Raw genomic sequence first — 19,491 nt, 5'->3', positions numbered from 1 at the left:
GTTTCACAAACAAAGAAGCTAACGTCTTGGCGTTAGGTAGCTTCTTAAGGGGCACAAAGTGGCACATCTTGCTGAAGCGGTCTACTACCACCCACACCACCGACTTGCCCTGAGATGGAGGCAAATCGGTGATAAAATCCATGGAGATATGGGTCCAAGGTCTCTGGGGAATGGGCAAGGAACGTAGTAGGCCCGCAGGTCGGGACCTAGGGGTTTTGGACCTAGCGCAAACCTCATAAGCGGCGACGTAAGCTCTAATGTCTTTAGGCAACCCAGGCCACCAATAGTTTCTGGTAATGAGGTGTTTGGTGCCCAAGATGCCAGGATGACCAGATAGAGTGGAGTCATGGTTTTCCCTGAGTACCCTTAGCCGGTATTGCAGGGGAACAAACAGTTTGTCCCCAGGGACGTTCCCGGGAGCTGCACCCTGATCAGCCACGATATCAGAAGCTAAATCAGAATCCGTGGCAGAAACTATTATACCAGGGGATAAAATACAAGCAGGATCCTTCTCGGAAGGAGGATTGGCCATGAAACTACGTGACAGGGCATCAGCCTTAATATTCTTGGACCCAGCCCTATAGGTAACCAAGAAATTAAATCTGGTAAAGAATAGTGCCCACCGAGCTTGTCTAGGATTAAGCCTCCTGGCCGATTCTAGGAAAACCAGATTCTTGTGATCCGTAAGGACCGTTACCTGGTGTCTGGCCCCCTCCAGGAAGTGCCGCCACTCTTCAAAAGCCCATTTAATGGCTAGAAGTTCGCGGTTGCCAATATCATAGTTACTCTCCGTGGGCAAAAACTTCCTAGAGAAGTAAGCACAGGGGCGGAGATGGGTGAGGGAGCTGGTACCCTGGGACAAGACGGCCCCCACTCCCACCTCGGATGCGTCAACCTCCACAATAAATGGCTCCTCTTGGTTGGGCTGAATCAGCACGGGGGCCGAGATAAAGCACTTCTTGAGGGTCTCAAAGGCCTGGACGGCCTCAGGGGGCCAATGGAGGACATCAGCACCCTTGCGAGTAAGGTCCGTAAGAGGCTTAGCGACGACCGAGAAGTTGGCAATAAATCTCCTGTAATAGTTGGCGAACCCTAAAAAACACTGTAACGCCTTAAGGGAGGCAGGTTGGACCCATTCCGCCACAGCCTGAACCTTGGCAGGGTCCATGCGGAATTCATGAGGAGTGAGGATTTGCCCTAAAAATGGTATCTCCTGTACCCCAAAGACACATTTTTCAGTCTTAGCAAACAGATTATTCTCCCGAAGGACCTGGAGCACCTTCCTGACATGCTCCACGTGGGAGGACCAGTCCTTGGAAAACACCAGTATGTCATCAAGGTACACAACAAGAAAATTACACAGGTAATCTCTCAGGATTTCATTAATAAAATTCTGGAAGACAGTAGGGGCATTACACAACCCAAAGGGCATGACCAGGTATTCGAAATGACCCTCGGGTGTGTTGAACGCAGTTTTCCACTCATCCCCCTCTTTGATGCGGATAAGGTTATATGCCCCCCGTAGATCGAACTTAGAAAACCATTGGGCTCCCTGAACCTGATTAAAAAGATCCGGAATCAAAGGAAGTGGGTACTGGTTCCTTACGGTGACCTTATTCAGGTTACGATAATCAATGCACGGCCTAAGACCACCATCCTTCTTCCCCACAAAGAAGAAGCCAGCACCTACAGGAGAAGTCGAGGGGCGAATGAAACCCTTGGCCAGGCATTCTTGGATATACACCCTCATAGCTTCACGTTCAGGACATGAAAGATTAAATATCCTACCCTTAGGAAGCTTGGCACCAGGCACCAAATCGATGGCGCAATCGTAATCTCTATGGGGGGGCAACACCTCGGAGGCCTCCTTAGAAAACACATCGGCGAAGTCCTGAACAAACTCAGGAAGCGTGTTTACCTCCTCCCGGGGAGAAATAGAGTTAACAGAAAGACATGACATAAGACATTCACTACCCCATTTGGTGAGATCCCCAGTATTCCAATCAAACGTGGGATTATGCAACTGCAACCAGGGAAGACCTAATACCAGATCAGACGATAATCCCTGCATCACCAGTACAGAGCACTGCTCCAAATGCATGGAGCCAACCAGGAGTTCAAAAACAGGAGTATGCTGAGTAAAATAACCATTAGCAAGGGGAGTTGAGTCGATACCTACTACAGGGATAGGATAAGGTAAATCAATAAAAGGCATTTTTAGAGACATAGCAAATTCCACAGACATGATATTAGCAGATGAGCCAGAATCCACGAAGGCACTGCCAGTGGCAGACCGGCCAGCAAACGAGACCTAAAAGGGAAGTAAAATTTTATTGCGTTTCACATTAACGGGAAATACCTGTGCGCCCAAGTGACCTCCCCGATGATCACTTAGGCGCGGAAGTTTTCCGGCTTTTTATTCTTGCGCCTGGGACAGGTGTTCAGAAGATGCTTGTCGTCCCCACAGTAGAAGCAGAGACCATTCATTCTGCGAAACTCCCTACGTTGTCGAGGGGACATGGAGGCCCCGAGTTGCATAGGTACCTCCGAGTCCTCCGTGGAGGGGCGAGGAGACGGGACCTCGGGGGGAATCGCAGAAAAGTCAGAGGGGAGCACATTGAAGCGTTCAAGCTGACGTTCCCTGAGACGTCGGTCAAGTCGTACTGCTAGGGCCATAACCTGGTCAAGGGAGTCAGAAGAGGGGTAACTAACCAGCAGATCCTTCAGGGCATCAGATAATCCTAACCTAAACTGGCACCTTAGGGCTGGATCGTTCCACCGAGAAGCTACGCACCACTTTCTAAAATCAGAACAGTACTCCTCAAGCGGTTTCCTACCCTGACGTAAGGTGACCAGCTGACTCTCGGCTAAAGCAGTCCTGTCAGTCTCGTCGTAAATGAGTCCGAGGGCAGAGAAAAAGCGATCAACAGAGGAAAGTTCAGGGGCGTCAGGAGCCAAGGAGAAGGCCCACTCTTGGGGCCCTTCCTGGAGTCGGGATATGATGATACCCACCCGCTGGTTCTCGGAACCTGAGGAGTGGGGTTTAAGGCGGAAATACAGTCTGCAACTCTCCCGGAAGGAGAGAAACGTCTTACGGTCCCCTGAGAACCGGTCAGGTAACTTGAGGTCGGGTTCTAGAGGTGAGGTGAGGGGAACTACTACGGCAGCGTCACCCTGGTTGACCCTCTAGGCCAGGGCCTGGACCTGTAGGGAGAGGCCCTGCATCTGCTGGGTCAGGGTCTCAAGGGGGTCCATGATAGCGTCAGCGTAGGGGAAATGGTAGACTAGGTAAGGGGCTTGTAATTATGTAATGGTAGGAAGGAGGTGAAGGGAAAGTGAGCCCTAATCTACCCACCGCCCTGTCCCTGCCTACATGCAACGACCCGCCCTAGGCGACGGGGTACAACTGGGCGGCGGTCCCTACGCTGTCTAAGTGCACGGGAGAACAAACAGGGAACACGCAAGGGAAGGGGCAGTAGCCCACGGAACGCCGCGAGGAGAATGAGTTGTCAGGACCAGGATGAAGTGGAGTATACCCAAGTGAGCACGGAGGAGGAAGCAAGCCGGAGGCAAAGCGGGTTAAGCAGAACGGGAGCAAGGCAGAAGCACGGCAGAAGCAGGCTGGAGCAAGCAGCAGTGGGGCCAGGAATCCAAAAGAATTACAAGCACTGAGGAGGAGAACACAGCAGGTAATAAAGGACAGGGGGCGGAGCTAACTCCGACTGACCAGGCCGCGATAGGCTCTCCCACTCCTGAGCCTGCCACCCTGGTTGGTGGGAGATGGTGTCAGTCGAACAGGTCTGGCCTCAGGTGTGGATTGATTAATCCCAGGAGTATACCTAGACGTAGTACCTGGCAGATCCCTAACAATTTCACTTTTTCAATGGTTTTCAGTGACTTAAGTAATAAATTATCACGCTGCAGCAAGTTATCAGAGTCAGGATAAGGATTGCTATATCTGTACACGACTGCAAACAAAGAAACAAGAAGTTCATCTGCTCACCAGGCCGTCCATGTGTCCAATAAACTCTCGGTGGGCGGATAATTGTCCGGTAACTTTATCCATTAAAATGGAGACGATCCAGAACTTAGGCTACATTCACACGACAGTGAAAAAAAATGGCCATTAAAAACTGATCAACTGCTAGCGCGCTGAACAAGATGGACGTGTGAAAGGAGAGCTCTCCCGGTGACTGAGGACAAATACCAGATTATACCGACTTAGCAGAATAGATCTCACCCTGATCCATCTGACACTTACGGTGAGGACATCAGGAGTGATAAGAGGTAAAAATCAGACGGCTGGAGAAGGTGGGGTGGTAACACGAGACCAGCCACAGGCCTGCGATAAGAGTAGCCGACACGAGGAGAACTCTCCTGCTAGCAACCCTCTCCCCCAGATCTCTCCCCCTCCGGATAGCACATCGGAGAGTGTTACCGGAGAATACCGGAACACGGAGACGGATTACTACTGCCAGGCAGTGGGAATGAAAGCCTGCTGCATTGCTCTCACACAGCAGCATTTGAGGTGGGAAGGAGACGGCGTTATCATCGCGAGTACGACGCCATTACGCCGCCATTACACCGCTACTGCAACAACTTAAGATATCAGCATAAGTTGGACGGAAGGAGATCTCTGCTGAGCCGTGAGTAAACAGACTTGGTGGGGTTTACCTACTCACTCACTACTATACCTATATATTACAAGACTGTAACCCTGCGACGGAGGCCTGTTGGTACTGTGAGACCAGGACCTCAATTAGCAACACAGGCGCACACAGGAGTGAACGGGTGAGAGAGGCTACATAGCAGCAGTGATTGACACAAGCGGGACTGTGTATACACCTGGGTATATGGGCATAGCTCACATTTTTCTTGAGGACTACTCAAGCCTCTAATACGAACACTGATATAAAACACCTATTAGGGTCATAGGCCCAATTTTTTCCCAAATTGGAACTATTTATATAATGGAACCAGTCTGAGAAGTGAAACTAGGAGAGGAGAAACTGGTGGACAAGCACAAGACATATACTTTGAGTCTTACCAAACATAGCGTTCAAAAATGGTCAGAGGACATAAAATGGATAGCTGGGACACCCCCAAACAGAAGAAAAAAGGACAGACAGATATGGATAAATTCCTACATAAAAAATCTCCTACATCGAAAAAAGAAGGCCGCAAAAGTGAGCAAGTGCCCTCCCAACAAGCAGATCAGTTAGAATCTTCAGATGAGAGTTCAGATGAGGAAGCTCCAAGAGGTGCTGGTTCAATAAATATATCCACAGCGGCAATGCAAAAGATAATTGAAAACGCTTTGAAACCGGTTCTGAAAGAACTTGTAGACTTCAAGCAAGAGGTGCGACAAATGCACAAGAGGGTCGAAGTACTAGAGGAAACCCAAAGCAAATTGATAACGCACAGTGCAGCAACAACTACCGCAATGGAGAACTGCCTAATTCCTTTTAATAGTATTCTCTCCTATGTAGAGGATCAAGATAATAGGGGGCGGAGAAACAACTTGCGAATAAAAGGTATTCCAGAGACGGTCATGCCAACTGAAATCCTGTCGACAGTAAGCAAAATGTTACAAGTGTTAATACCAGACGACCAAGGCGGCACTCTAGTAGTAGAAAGAGCGCACAGGGCGCTGAGGCCAAAGCCAAAGGATGGAGACCCTCCAAGAGATGTTATCTGCCAACTCATCACACAGAGATAAAATTCTCCGAGCAGCCAGAGAAGCTCATACGTTAATGTACAATGGCTATAATTACACAATATTTCAAGACATCTCTCCAGTTACTATGAACAAAAGACGACAACTAAAACCGTTGACGGAAGCTTTATGAGCCAAAGGTATCCAGTACAGATGGTTATTTCCTTTTGGGATCGCCTTCGGAATAAATGGGGCTATGAAAACCATAAGATGTCCGGATGACTTAACACCTTTATACAATGAGCTTGGCATGGACTCGCAACGACCGTTGTCCTGGCTTCAAATCGTGGATGTCGCATCGCTTCCGAGACCCCCGATCCCTACCATCACTGCATCAGGAATAACGGCGCGGGGATATAACAGTAGGAAGAGACTTTCCACCCAAACAGAAGTTGACCCAGAGAAGACTTCTTGAAGAGATACTCGTATCCTTACCTGGAATGCGTGTTTTCGAAATGTTTCTAAAATATTACGCAGGAATGTTTAATGTTTAATTTTTAAATTTGAGTTAGACGCGAGGAGTTACGCCATATATGGTCAATATCTGCACTTTTGAAGGTTTTGTGTATTTAGCTCAGTTTATTCTATGCTCTCCTCTCCTGGTTCATCACGTATTGTGAAATACCTATTTAAGTAATCCACTGTACTTGTATAGGATATTGTTATTGATCTTGTACAACACATTGCTAAACTTACACCAAATATGTCCGACATACACGTAACAACATGGAATGTAAAAGGGATGAATTCACCAACAAAGCGATCTAGACTTTTCCAGATCCTGAGATCTCAGAACACAGACGTGGCGATGTTGCAAGAAACGCACTTGACAAAGAGGAAAATGCCCCAGCTATCCACAACATACTTCAACAAGTGGTTTCATTCACAACACCCTGATTTAAAAAAATGTGGTGTATCAATAGCTATCAAAAAATCAGTGCCCTTTACATATATATATCACAGCTTTCTGATGCAGAATGGAGATTCCTCTTTGTTAAAGGCTTGATTGCGAATACACCAATCACGTTTGCGAACATTTATGCGCCAAGCACTCAACAAGTCAAATGGTTGGTAACCACTTTGAAACAACTGAAGCTGTTCCAACATGGGATATGTATTTTAGGAGGTGATTTAAATGTCACTTTAGAGCCATTGCTAGATTCGTCCAAAGGTAGCTCACAGCAATCGTATAGGAGTCTTAGATTGCTACAAAAAACACTAGCAGACCTACAATTGAGAGACACATGGAGGTCGTTTCACCCAACGGTTAAAGACTATACACACTTTTCTGCGCCCCATCAGTCCTATCAACGGCTGGACTATATATTTGTTCAAGCCCCACAGCTCACTAAGGTGTCCGCAATAACAATTAAACAAATTGTAGTATCAGATCATGCCCCGGTGGTTATGGGCTTTAAGGTAATGTCTCTACCCAAATCGTCAAATGTCTGGAGATTAAATGAAACACTACTGAGGTCCTCGGTACACACACAGAGGATTTCAGATAGCCTTAGTCACTATTTTAAAGAAAATATAAATGAAGATATATCACTGGCTAACACATGGGAGGCACACAAGACAGTAATTAGGGGTGAGTTCATTTCTATTGGCTCTCGTGCTAAAAAGATTCATATGCAGGAAATAGATGAGACTATGAGGAAAATTTTAGAGTTAGAAGGACAACATAAATTATCCTTGGCAGCAAAGACCCAAAGAGAGTTATTTACACAACGAGAACACCTCAAGCAGATACTTAACTTAAGAGCCTCCAAAGCATATTTAAACTCCAAACATGCAGTGTACCTTCACGGGAATAGGGGGTCAAAACTCATGGCCCTAATGGCTAAAAAACGACAGGACCAAGCCTATATTAGAACAATCAAGACAGAAAATGGGAAAAAACACACAACAACAGAAAATATTGCACAACAATTTAAAACCTACTATGAGGCTTTATATGGGATAAGAGCACAGGAATCCAGGGAACAATTTGCACAGCGAAGCGAAGAAATAGATAACTTTTTGGAGAATATAAATCTTCCTAGGCTAGACGACAATCAGAGAGAAGTGTTGTCTCGACCCTTCTCTCCCACGGAAGTAGAAGAGGCCTTGAAAGGTATGCCTCTGGGGAAGAGCCTGGGACCTGATGGGCTCCCAGCGGTATACTACAAAACCTTTCAAGAATTGCTTTTGCCACATATGGTTTCGACATATAACTCAATATCTGAGGGTAGTGGGTTTACCCGTCAGACTTTAGAGGCACACATCTCTATAATCCCCAAAGCTGAAAAAGACCCGGCTCTTTGTAGTAGTTACAGACCGATATCATTACTAAATGTAGATATAAAAATTTATGCTAAAATCATCACGAATAGACTGAGGCTGCTGATAACGAATTTTGTCAATATGGAGCAAGTGGGGTTTGTAGCGGGGAGGGAGGGAAGAGACAACACACTGAGAGTACTACATCTGATACAGCTGGCTCGTAGACGTAAAATTCCCTTGGCACTGTTATCTACCGACGCCGAAAAGGCATTTGACCGCGTAGATTGTACTTTTATGGTCAAAACACTTCACAAATTTGGCTTACCGGAACTCATGATTAAGCAAATTATGGCCTTATACGCCTGTCCTTCAGCAAAGGTTAGAGTGAATGGTATCCTATCCCCCCCTTTTCGGATTATGAATGGAACGAGACAAGGTTGTCCGCTATCGCCTCTTTTATTTGTCTTAGCTATTGAAACGATGATTCAACAAGTTTGTCAATGCAAACAGATTCAAGGGGTGGAGATTGGGGGCAGAGTACACCTGACGGCATCCTTCGCTGATGATCTCTTGATATTAACCTCAAACCCACAAATCTCATTCCCCATACTGGCCGACATGTTTGTCAAATTTGAAGGAATCTCTAACTTTAAAATTAACCCAGATAAGTCGGTTGCATTGAACATCACGTGCTCTGAAGAGGTGGTAGCGGAGACCCAGCTTTCGTCCCCATTTAAATGGTCATTAAACTCGATTAAGTATTTGGGCATACAGATTGCACCTTCCCCGGACTCATGGTTTTCAATGAACTATAAACCCTTGATCTCACAAATTGAGAGTATACTGACGAATTGGAAATTACCATATATATCCTGGCTAGGCAGATGTAACCTAATAAAAATGTTGATAATTCCCAATATAACCTACCTGATACAGACAATGCCAATTTACCTACCACAAAAATACTTTCATAACATTAACAAGAAACTGCTAAGATACATATGGGGCGGAAGGGGACATCGGCTGGCGTTCAAAACCTTGATTAGACCAAAAGCACTAGGGGGAAAAAATATCACAGACCTCCAAACCTTCTACCAAGCTACTCAGATGAACAGAATACTAGACTGGTATGGGGTAACACGACACAAACTATATGTATATATAGAAGAAGAGGTGAGTGGTAGGCCTTTAACTCAGAGGTTAATACGGTCAGTGTTGCCTGGCATGAATGATACAACCACTAATATCCTCACAAAAGCGGTATTAGCTGTATGGAAAAAGTTGTCACTAGAAGAAGATGTTTGTCACACTCCTACATTACTGACAACACTAGGTGATCTATTAGGGCTTAAAGAGAAGAGGGAAGGGGCTCATATCTGCATGGGATCAGAATTGAGAGAAGTGGCCTTAGGAAACATTGTACACATGGATAAATTTCCCTCATTAGAGGTAAATACCCTCAAATGAGAATACATTATCTGGAGTACTTACAACTGCTCTCAAACTATAAATTTCTGGTAAAACATGGCTTTGTTATCAGACCACTGACATGGTTTGAGTCACTGCTGTCCTCAGCAACACCAATACCGAAATCCCTCTCCTTACTATATAAGAAGCTAGCTTCCATGAAGGGAAAGAGCGATTTACCACATATCTTATCATGGGAGAAAGAGCTGAAGGTTCAATTTACAAAGGTGGAAATACAATATATCTATAAATCCAGCAGCGGGCCCTCTAGATGCATAAACCTACAAGAAACCTCCTATAAATTAGTCACTAGATGGTACAAAACGCCGGAACTATTGCATCGTATAGACCCAACGATATCTCCCCTTTGCTGGAGATGTAACCAACAGGTAGGAACATATACGCACATCTGGTGGGAGTGTACAAATATTCAATCCTTTTGGAGAAAAGTACAATGAATTCTGACAATTATTTGCCCCACAGCACAGACTTTAACACTTACCTATTTACTGCTGAACCTTCACTCTGTCAACCCCTCAGGTCATTCACGGGAGAAACTGTGGCCACAATTAGTTTTAGCAGCAAAGGCTTTGATACTAAATTGGAGGAAGACAACCTACCCATCAATTACCCAATATTAAACAAAATAGCTCAAATGTCGAGACTAGAGGAACTAAGCTATCTGGCCTTAAGAAACGTAGGTAAATACTATAGTATTTGGCAACCTTGGTTGAACTTCCTAAATGACACAAAGGGATATATGGAATGCTTAGAGGAATGAAACAGTGGGTATCTGTAGGTCTCATCGCCATACAAAGTAGTAACGAGATCGAATGATGTGTCTACCAATGGTAAGGAGTCATAACACCAATACAGAGACAATATGTGGATCAGTTGATGGCAAGTTAAGAAGTAGAGAAGTAAAAGAGAAATATTGGATGCAAATTTAAATGGAATAGGGGAATCTTGTATGATGTTGTCACGAAAGGTATTAAAGTGTTATGTAATTAACAATGGAATTATATGTATCTCTAGTACAAATGATTCATCCGAATTGTATTTTATAACATGTATGTTAAAAAATTTGGAAAAAAACAATAAACAAAGTTTGACAAAAAAAAACAAAAACTGATCAACTGTCAGTTTTTCATGGCCGTTTTGCATCATTGTGTCTGCAAATTTTTATACACTTCCAGTCTGTCTGTCCGTTTTTAATGGCCGTTTGACATCCATTTTGCATCCGTTTTTCATGGCCGTTAAAAAAACTGATGAATTTCATTTGTCTGGCTTCTTTTGTCCCAACCCCCTGAAAACACCCAAACAAAGGTCATTGTCATGATTGTTTCACAGCCCCCCTGTAGATGATGCCACACAGCCCCCCTGTAGATGATGGCACACGGACCCTCTGTATATGATGCCACACAGACCCCCTGTAGATGATGAAACACAGACCCCCTGTAGATGATGGCACACAGACCCCCTGTAGATGATGGCACACAGACCCCCTGTAGATGATGGCTCACAGCCTCCCTGTAAATGATGTCACACAGCCCCCCTGTAGATGATGGCACACAGCCCCCCTGTAGATGATGGCACACAGCCCCCCTGTAGATGATGGCACACCGCCCCATGTAGATGATGGCACACAGCCCCCTTGTAGACGATGGCACACAGCCCCCTGTAGACGATGGCACACAGCCCCCCTGTAGATGATGGCACACAGCCCCCCTGTAGATGATGGCACACAGCCCCCCTGTAGATGATGGCACACCGCCCCATGTAGATGATGGCACACAGCCCCCTTGTAGACGATGGCACACAGCCCCCTGTAGACGATGGCACACAGCCTCCCTGTAGATGATGACATAGACACCTCTCCGGAGAAAGCACCACACCCCCCCTCCCTGTGGTAATCTTCCGGGACTCTCTCTGTAAATTCAGGACCGTGCCGAAAAATTTGCTACAGTAGACAACAATGTCCCCTGTACTAGCGCCATGCTACCATAGTAGTGAGCGCAACAATATCCGTAATTTTTGTCCGCCTGAATGCCCTACATACTCACCGATGCATGACCATCTACGTCACGAGTGATCTCTAGTCTCACTGGTTCTGCAAAGGCGACGCGAGGACGTCATCTCGTCACCTTCGCAGAACCCATGAGACTAGAGACCACACCTGTAGAGGACGGCGCTGCATCGTGAGTATGTGTCATTGCGCCTCCGATTACCAGCAAGGAAGCCAATAGTTCCCTTGGCTCTTGAATCCCCAAATCACAGAACCGTTTTTAACGGCTGTTACATGTATTGACGGCCGTTAAAAAATTGATCCATTGACTTCTATGGGGGCCGTCTGGCCGTGAAAGCAGCCAAAACAAGGACATGTTCTATTTTTTGACGGCCAATATTCACGGGTGGTTAAAAAAAGGCCGTGTGAATATACCCATAGAACATCATTGTTCTGAAAGCGGACGTTTTTTACTGTTGTGTGAATGTAGCCTAAAACGAAATTCAATAAAATGTATCCTTTATTAGTTCAGATGTTGCCGTCTTTACCTTGACTTTTAACGCATTAAATAAACAATCCCTTATCTTGACTTTTTCAATGGCTTTTGTTGTGTGATATCACGCTGCAACAAATTATATTTTATTTCACATATAGCGAAAAGTAGTAATCCAAAAATAGGTTTTTAACGTTTCGGTCTATACATTCAACCTTCTTTAGACACGGATATGCGGCGCTTGTGACCTCGGTCGCTGTTGGGTAATGGCGCCATTATTTTTGGATTACTACTTTTCGCTATATGTGAAATCAAATATCACTTATTGCATAATACCTTGGAGTGCTGAGTTCCCATTTTTTACACATTGGCGTGGAAGCCTACTCACGCACACTTGAAACACGGAGTGCTGCGGGATCAAGAAAGTATCACGCTGCAACAAGTTATCATAGTCAAGTTAAAGATGGCTACATCTGTATAAAATCCATCTAGTAACAGATTACACGTTTCATACATTACATGTTCTTAGTCGTAGCCCCTATAACCACACATGTATCTTTCTTCCATGTTTATAAACAGCAGTCCCATGTAACGCCTATATCCAGTGTATGCACAGACAGTCTATCCAGGCAGTAGGAGATAATTAGATGATGTAACAGATACTGCAGCCGCTTATGATGTCACTGATGATGTCATAGACAGTACTAGCCGTTAGGTTCTATGTGCAGCTGGATTACATATTTTTTACAATTTCTGCCAATGACGTCTGGACCGGGACTGTGATTGACTGTGTGATTGACAGGTAAGATGCAGCATTTTATCATTAATTCTACATGTTACTGGACACATGAAATATATACGCTCTAGAATTCTCATATAAGGCCAGATTCACACTGGACATTACTGCAGCAATTTCTAACCACACCAACACCTCACCACAACTATATGATTGTAGAAGGATTTTTTTCTGGTGATTGTCGGGGGTTGTTTTTTTTTTTAGACAAACAGTTCAAGTTCCAGTAAAATGTTTCTATTAATGCAAGTAACAACTGAACATTTTACATTCAGATTTCAAGGTTTCATATTTTCTCATTAAAGTTACAACTCAGAGTATGTTCACATGGCCTATTTTCATGGCCATAAACGCCCCGAAAAACATCTAAAACGACAGAGGCTGAACGCCTCCAAACATCTGCGCTTTGATTTAAATGGGAAAAACGGGGGTTTGTTCCGATGAGGCGTTTTTTACGTGGCCGTTTAAAAAAAACTGTAGAAGGATTTTTTTCTGGTGATTGTCAGGAGTTGGGGTTGTTTTTTTCTTAGACAAACAGTTCAAGTTCCAGTAAAATGTTTCTATTAATGCAAGTAACAACTGAACATTTTACATTCAGATTTCAATGTTTCATATTTTCTCATTAAAGTTACAACTCAGTACAACAGAGTATGTTCACACAGCCTATTTTCAGCCGTTTTCCTGGCCGTAAACACCCCGAAAAACAGCCGAAAATACGGAGGCTAGACGCCTCCAAACATCTGCCCATTGATTTCAATGGGAAAAACTGTTTTTTTTTCCGATGGTGCATTTTACGTGGGCGTTTGATAAAGCGGCGCATAAAAAACACCCTGTAAAAAGAAGTGCATTTCACTCCTTCGGCCGTTTTTGGAGCCGTTTTTCATTGTCTCAATAGAAAAACAGCTCCAAGAACGTTGGTAAAAACGCCTCAAAAAATGTTTGTGGTTTAAAAAATGGCTGAAAATCAGAGGCTGTTTTCCCTTGAAAAGAGCTCTGTATTTTAGAGACGTTTTTTAGTTAAGTGTGTGAACATACCCTTACCATTGTCTGAGAATTGCAGCTGTCAGTAATGTGGAATGTGACTTCTCAGTCGTTTTCAATATGATGTCTAATTTAATTTAATTAAATAGTCTTAAAAAGCTACCGTATATTATCCTAATAAGGCTCAGCAGTAGCCAGGGCCGGCCTTAGGGGTGTGCGACCTGTGCCATTACATAGGGCGCATCCCTCCAGCAGGTGGAACGGGGCGCTGCGCTGGCTCCCTTCCACTGCTTGTGTTTTAGAAGCGGCCGGGCAACTCAGCAGCTGCCTTTCCGCCTGGGTGCTTCTCTCACTGACATCGCGTTTCTAGCAGCGAAAATCGGGATTCCTCTAGGAGATGGGGGCATTGGGGATTGGCATTTGTAAATTGCCCACATTGTGACCCCCCCTAATGTCAGTCATGGACACCTGGGCCTGGGTGTGACTGCAACCTCTTCACCCCTATAGTTATGTTCCCTGGGTTTACACTAACATTACAAAATGTTTTCAATGTCTGACTCGTCCTGTGATAGAAAATGAAAGGTGTGAAAGTAAATATATTATTATTCATTATGGATATGGGGTTATTTTATGTTTATTCCATTATGTATTTTACAGACATTTATGACATCTGAATATGTGGCACCAGTGACAGCCGACATGCTAGAAGATCCACTGTATATATGTAAGTATTATAGCAAATGACAACCTATAGAAATTCTATAATGTGATGTCATCCAGAATGTTCCTATAGAGACACATGACAAGACTGTGGGAACAAATTCCCCAATGTTGTTCATCCAGGGCCTGTTTTAGGGGTGTGCGACCTGTGCGGTTACACTGGGTGCATCACCTGTCACTAATGAATGGGGCGCCACTGGTCTTGATGTCTGGGGCACCCATTGCTTGAACACTCAATCCCACTCTTCATGTAAAAAAAGTAAAGGGCACTGCTCAGGATGCAGATACAATTCCTTGATAATGGATTACATTACAGTGTGGCAGACAATACTTGTCTGGCAGTGTTATTTGGGCACTGTATGATTGCAGTATTTGAGTACTATATTCTACGCCATAAAGCTGAATTCAGACGCTGCAGATTTGCTGCGCGACAAAATTCACAAGTGTTACAGGTGAATAGTTACATTCTCAAAAACTCATCCACATGTAGCAAAAGTAAACGCTGGGAATTTTGCTGCAGCTTTATATTATTATTATTATAGAAATGCTCCATAAAGAAGATATTATGGTATTAGTAATATATAAGGGACTTGTTATTTATGTAATTTCCAAATACACATTTGGCTTATGGGGGAGCACACAGCGCACACAGAGTGTCTACATTACCAGTACTGCAGTCTGTGCGCCACCATACAGGTCCATCCACATGAAGTTGCTGTGTACATGAGTCCTAATGTACATTTCCTTCATTGTTGGGTGGTCTATACTGAGCACACGTCTGTCTGGAGAAATAAAACTACACAATTATTGTTTTTTCCAGAACACCTTAAGATCGGCTGCCTGCTGCCAGGGGGACTCTCTGAAGCAATATTTCATCTATGCAAGGTGCGTCTCTTATTAGTTACTATATGCAGTATCCACCAATACCCTCCACAGTTAGAATGACACTTTTTGTATGTCCTGGGTCAGAATGCCCCTTTTGTATGGCCCCACAGTAATGAAGCCCCCTTTTCTAAGCCTGACTCAGTCCTTTTATCCCCCATATTAATAGTGCCCCCTTTGCTCCTATAAAATAAAAAATTATACTCACCTAATAGACAACCAACCGGGTCAGACATTTCGCTTCCTCCCTGCGCCGTTATTGTTTGTCCAATTTTTAGGGGCGTATTGAGCTCCAGAGCTGTGGGCCACCCCAAATCCCTGGACTCCAGCCGGTCATCCTATTTACCCCTTTGGTAATTTTACACTGGTTGGGGACTGGACTCTGTTCTAGATAGAAATGTTGCCATTGATTGAGATTTGTCCTAATACATTGTCTTTCTTTCTCCTAGAATTAATTCCTCATAAGAGTTAATGATAACCACACGTCCCAGGAGGGCAGATCAAAGATTAAGCAGAGCCCTCCACCTCACATCACATAACGTTCTACATTCAGTCGGATGTATTCAGTAGGAGAGTCCAAGGTCAGTGTATTTTATTAACTGCATCTCTAAATGATCACATAGTGTGTATTACTGGTCAATACTGAAGAGGGCACTACCACCATAGATGGCCTGGGCACCCCGATCCGGCATTTAGGGCCCAAACCTATAATATAAAAAAACAGAAAGATACGATCCCTAGTTTATTGACTGGGTGATGTTATTTGGGCACTGTATGATTAAATTATTTGGACACTACATGGTGCATCATAAGGGGGAGGACGTCACAGATACTGCACATGTCACCAATAAACCTAAGGCCGGCCCTGGATGTGACACAATAGCTGCCACGTGACATGCCATCCACACGTATATGACCGCTGTGGCCTAGCAACTAAAGACAACAGAACCACCAGCGCAGGAGCCACAGGGAATTTAAAAAATGAGTAGGGACAATTTGTTATTTTTAGCCATATGCGGCTTAGACTAAGGTTTATGAAACTGTCAGAGAACCCCTTTAATAATTATTTTGTCTGTTGAATCCAGAAATCCAATTTACCATTTTCTACTCTCTCTACTCCAGTCCAAAAGACTCCACAAAAGACAAATTAGAAGTTTTCCATTAAGGATAAGATTATATAGAAGAATAACAATAAGCTCCTGGTCCCTGATACAAAATCTATACCAGGGTCCTCCAACTATTATGTGCCATTATACTGCTGGTGTTATTTGTGTGGCAGAGGGGCATTGGACTCGCCCTGTGATAGAAAATGAAATGTGTGAAATAAATATATTATTATTCATTATAGATATGGGGTTATTTTATGTATGTGCATTAAACCCATTATGTATTTTACAGACATTTATAACATCTGAATATGTGGCACCAGTGACAGCCGACATGCTAGAAGATCCACTGTATATATGTAAGTATTATAGCAAATAACAACCTATAGAAATTCTATAATGTGATGTCATCCAGAATGTTCCTATAGAGACACATGACAAGTCTGTGGGAACAATCTCCCTGATGTTTTCAATAGGCTGAACATATATTTGTTGATATGATGAACCATACTAAGCGCACGTCATAATATCTTCACAGTTTATACTTTTTGTTCCAGAATTTCTTGAGATCGGCTGCCTGCTGCCAGGGGGACTCTCTGAAGTAATATTTCATCTATATGCGGTATGTCCATCATTAGTTACTATATACAGTATCCACCAGTAGCTCTGTACATTGAAAAAGTAATGAGCGGGCAAAATGCCAAGAAAGGCGTAGCAGTGGGGAACCTTGGATAGTTGGTAGGAATAGGCATAATGTAAGTTAGGGGTATCTTTGTCCAAAATGCTGGCCACATGGCTCGGTTTGGAACTGAACGTAGGTGTAAGGTAATTGGGTGAGGGAGTGTAGGGGGATTTTAGACAGCTTTGGTCTGCCAAGAACATTTGCGATGTGTCAAGGCCTGGATGCAATAGACAAGGACTTAAGTGAGTTTCATTACACAGTCATAATCTGCAGGCATAGGTGATAATGGACACTGGCAGAATGTTTTTATATTTACAGCACTCAAGCGGAAAGCAATGGAAGGTGCCAGGATATTGTCACGTATAGAGCCCCCACAAGTCATGCAGCACAAGGACCTGGACTTGGGGTGTACTGGATTGTTTGGAGCAAATGGCATCAAGGAAGCAAGGCAGGTATCCTCAATGGTATCATTCTAGCAAAAATTTGAGGGAACATGGCACGATGATGGGCCAAGTGCCAGGATCCTTGCGCAGGGATCCAGGGTCGATGAAGGCAGCAATATCCCAGTAGGGCCTCATAATCTCAACATGGGAGAGGGACACCTTGGGGTTGCCAAAATGTTTAGAACACGGGGTACTGGCACAATGTTTGGAATTACAGGAGCAGCGCATCTGGATGTAAAGAGAAGCAGAAGAAGGCAACAGTAGCTGGTTGAGTCTGATTCTGATCTGTCAGATGATAATAAGTGGTCTGATGTTGGGGATAGATGGGCTAATGGGCAAGACGTTTAAGATGCTGAAAAAAATGTTTACGCAGGATAAAGTAAAAAGGTAAAAGCAAGGAGGTGTGATACCGAAAGCCAATCCTTTACTGGAAAGAGGGGGTAAAGTTTGGGGCCAGGAAACATGTTTGTTGATTTCTACCTACACACACTTGTCCCAGGAAATGTTGGGAAACATAAGGGAGGAAAGGCTTGTCTAGTTTTTGTGATGTCTATGGAAGATTTTGTTTAGTATTGCAGTGTTATGGTGGTGGAGCAGGACCCCCTTATTGATCAGGTGCCAATAAAAAGGGATGGTGCCTGTGAAGCAGGCTGGTAAGTATAAAAAAAAATACATCTGTCGCATCTAAAAGAGGCATCAGTAAACGATGAAATAGACAAGGAGTTGAGTGAGTTGCATCATTAAAGCAGAATCTGCAGGCACGGATGACAATGGAAACTTGCAGAATGTTTTTTGTGCCTACAGGACTCAAGTGAGAAGCAGTGGAAAGGACACGGATATCGCCACGGATAGGGCATCCCCGAGTCACGCAGCACAAGGAACTGGACTTCTGATGTAATTGACTGTTTGGAGGAGATGGCGTACATTTGCGAAGAATGTAGTTGGCTTTCGAAGCGCGTAAGCAGTCTTGTATCATCACTTCAACATGCCGTGTGGTTTATAAAATGTTTTTCTAATAAAGTCATCACATTGTCATGAGGATTGCTGGACCGTATTTTCTTCTGTTTACTGTATATTTATTGGACAGTGCTAACGCCATACAGCCCTCCCTGTAGAGAACGCCATACAGCCCTCCTGTAAAGAACGCAATACAGCCCCCCCTGTAGAGAACGCCATACAGCCCCCCCTGTAGGGAACGCCATACAGCCCCCCCTGTAGAGAACGCCATACAGGCCCCCCTGTAGGGAACGCCATACATCCCCCCCTGTAGAGAACGCCATAGAGCCCCCCCCCCTGTAGGGAACGCCATACAGCCTCCCTTGTAGGGAACGCCATACAGCCCCCCCTGTAGGGAACGCCATACAGTGTCCCCCCCCCTGTAGGGAACGCCATACAGCGTCCTCCCTCCCAAAAAATTGCGACCTACAATGTGTCCTACAAAATACATGTATCCCCTATCCACAGGATAGGGGATACATGTGTGATCGCTGGCAGCAAAAGCTGCTTCTATCCTCTCCTCAGTGTCCCCGGCAGTCACTGACAGCCGGAGACCCGACATTCAGCAGCCCGATCGCGCGGGCAGTAAGTTAAAACCGGAGTCGTAAAAAGTCTATGGCTCAGGTTTTAAGGACCCTGACCGCTGGCCGTAAAAATACAGCCAGCGGTCGGGAACCAGTTAATGGCAGAGTGGGGAGATACCTCCCTGCTCTGCCGTAGTGTTCAGTGGCGTCCCGCTGTAGCAGCCATAGCGGCTGCCAGCGGAGCCTCCGGCCATGGTGGGGGCCCGTGCCGGCGGGCGACACGGGCCCCCTCATGCCACGGGCCCCGTAGCATGAGGCTGCTACGGCGGTAGTTACGCCACTGCTCAGTACATATATACAACACCAAAAAAAATCTCAGTATTATGACTGCGGACCTCTGTCGCTCACCCTGTGATGA

General features: G+C 44.7%; 1 long non-coding RNA gene across 1 annotated transcript; it reads left to right on the top strand.

The window, feature by feature from the left end:
• Positions 1-12,645: 12,645 nt before the first annotated feature.
• LOC142740555 (uncharacterized) lies at positions 12,646-18,539 on the top strand. The gene is made up of 8 exons (XR_012880773.1): positions 12,646-12,748; positions 14,378-14,444; positions 15,261-15,325; positions 15,772-15,903; positions 16,721-16,787; positions 16,986-17,050; positions 17,429-17,562; positions 18,358-18,539. It is a non-coding gene; the product is annotated as an uncharacterized LOC142740555 (long non-coding RNA).
• The last annotated feature ends 952 nt before the right edge of the window (positions 18,540-19,491 follow it).

The sequence above is a fragment of the Rhinoderma darwinii genome, chromosome 2, assembly GCF_050947455.1.
Source record: "Rhinoderma darwinii isolate aRhiDar2 chromosome 2, aRhiDar2.hap1, whole genome shotgun sequence".
In the NCBI taxonomy this organism is placed as follows: domain Eukaryota; kingdom Metazoa; phylum Chordata; class Amphibia; order Anura; family Rhinodermatidae; genus Rhinoderma; species Rhinoderma darwinii.
The sequence above is the reverse complement of the archived record's forward strand: the minus strand, read 5'-3'. Positions and strand labels throughout refer to the sequence as shown.